Source organism: Phodopus roborovskii, unplaced genomic scaffold, assembly GCF_943737965.1.
Source record: "Phodopus roborovskii unplaced genomic scaffold, PHOROB, whole genome shotgun sequence".
Classification (NCBI taxonomy): Eukaryota; Metazoa; Chordata; class Mammalia; order Rodentia; family Cricetidae; genus Phodopus; species Phodopus roborovskii.
In genome coordinates, this window is record NW_026126433.1 from 3,192,996 (window position 1) to 3,195,708 (window position 2,713).

Here is a 2,713-nt window from a genome sequence, read left to right on the forward strand (position 1 = left end):
TGGCCTGTCGGCATAATTCATTTCATCATCCATGGGTACAAACCTTACTTATATTTTAAGAACTAGGTTAATTTCTATCTGCTATATACTGTGCTTCCCTAGCCCTCCTGTTTGGAAGTAATCTCTGTTTTCTCTACAACTTTGTAGCAATTTATTTGTATTTCATTACTGATTTTCATTATGTAAAACATTATATAATTGGGATACATTTTGTATATTTTAGAACTACATTTCTATAAAGTGCACAGCTATTTTCAGGCATACTTTATTCCCTTCTTTGGGTCGGTAATGGGGAGAAGCCTATCAGATTTAGGTATGGAAACACAGAAATGCCAGCTTTGGGTTACAGACCAGATATCAACATTTCCTGAAAGCTTAGTGCCTAAGTGGAAGATATTCGAAAGACAATGGAATGGCCTTTGTACTCTTAAATGATACAGTACGTAGAGATATCCTTTCTATATGTTATTTTAAATGTCAACATCTGTCAACTTTACTGAAGAGAGAAATAGTCATATAAGTGGAAGGCTTTCGGTTTGTGCCCACAATTGGATGAAAGAAAGTGATATCCTCTTGCATCCAGAAAAACAAGGCTCACAGTTCATACAGGAAAGAAGTGGAAAGTCTGCTGCTAAAGGCAAGTCTGACCTACTCATCTTAGAAGCAGGAGTTGTTTTGGTTTCTGAGGCCCTTGAGGAGTGTCACTGAGTGTTGTCAAGAAATCATGCTTGTGAGAGTAGTTAATAGACAGCATCTAGACCCTGCAAAATGTGGGGTATCCTCAGCTTTGGGTGCTTGCTCTTCTAGGACTGCCTGAAGATTTATGAATGGACAATAATAAGAATGTGCTTACCAGTGTGTGGCTTCTCTGAAATGTCTGAAATTTAAAGCCTAGAAGCTAAGTAACTACTTGAAATGCTCTTGAAATATATGTGTATTCCTATATGGGGTACCTGGTGCAGAACCAGACCACTTCTGCCCAACATGGGACTCTACTGGACACCCTTCACTCTAGAGGGTCCCTGTCCTGGCTGAAGCTTTGCTGAGCTGCCCACCCTTTAGTCTACAGCTCTCTCTTCTTGTTTCTCTTCCCTTCTGCTCTCCTTTCACAGTGCCAAATCAGTACTGTGTTGTGAATTCTTTCCTATTATTACCTTCTATTTTTTTTAATTGCTTTGGAAATTTCATACATGAGCATTGTATTTATATCATGTCCATTCCCCTCTTTTTCCCCTCCAACTCTTCTGGTGTCTTCCAGCTCCCTCTCAAATTCATTGCTACACATTATACATATGTGTATATAAATATATACATTTATACATATATATATACATATACACATACGTGTGTGTGTGTGTGTGTGTGTGTGTGTGTGTGTGTAGCCTGCTGAGTCCATTTTGTGCTGCTCCTGTGTGTATGTGTTTAAAGACAGAGTAAGACATGAACTCCTGATGGGAGATGTTTTTCTGTGTTTCTCTTATTGGTTGATGAATAAAACACTGGCCAACAGAGGCATGAAGATAGGTGGGACTAGGAGATGAAGAGAATTCTGGGAAAGTTAGGCAAAGAGAAACCTCGTAGAGATGCCATGTAGCCACAAAAGGAATAACAAGTCTGGGCATTCTCCAGTAAGACAAGACCATATGGAAATACAAGATTTATAGAAATGTGTCAATAATTAAGACAGCACTAGCCAATAAAAAGCCCTAGCTATCAACCAACATTTTAATAATTAATATAGCATCTGTGTGTTTATTTGGGGCTCAAGGGCAGCAGAACCTGATGGAAAAAAAACTCTGTTTACAAACTCCAAGCAAAATATGCTAGACTCAGAGAACCTGACAGCTTGTGTTTCTCTCGCATACAGAATAATGGTTAAGAATAAAAAGACAGAGCAGGAGAAGCACTATTTGGGAGAAATGAAGGGAACTATCCATATAGAGAGAGGGAAGGGAGATGAGTGGAGTTGGGGTGAATATGGTCAAAAACCATACATACATGTATGGAAATATCACAATGAAAACCATTTTTGGAACAACTAGTATATGATCATTTAAGGGTGAGCTCAAGAGCCATAGACTAACAAAGACCCTAGTGTGAGGCATGCAAAATTTCCCCTTAAGTTGTTGGTTGGGGAAGTCGAAGAAACTCCCAAAATAGTATGGGCTATTGCCATTGTTGTTGGTGCCTTGCAGAACTTGAAGGTAAAAGTCATTCCTGGAGACTTCACATAATTTAGACAGACTGCAGAAACCTAGCTGGGCCTGACCTGGATGCCTCCCTCCTAATGGCTTGTTCTCATAGTATTGGTAGTTAGACAAAATGCCAAAGGAGTAAAGTGATCAATAGTCCTCATCCAGCTACAAAACTTACGAACCACAACAAGTATCAGAACAGCAAGATATCCACAAGGGTACAACAGTGGCATTTATATGGTAGGCATAACCAGCATCCATCTAATTGGATTAAGTTTTTTTTCTTTCATATTCCTACATTAATTTATTCCTGACAATTAATTCAAAGATAATTATAGCATCACTCATGGCTCATGTATACATCAAGAACTTCCAGGTTTTTCTTTTAATAAACTCAAATATTCCTGGCCCCACTGCCTCATTACACATCTGAGTCTGCAAGTCTTAAGATCCTTACTATTTGACATTTTATAGGGAAAAAAATGTGTTGACTTGTGATCTAAATATTTTCATTCTGT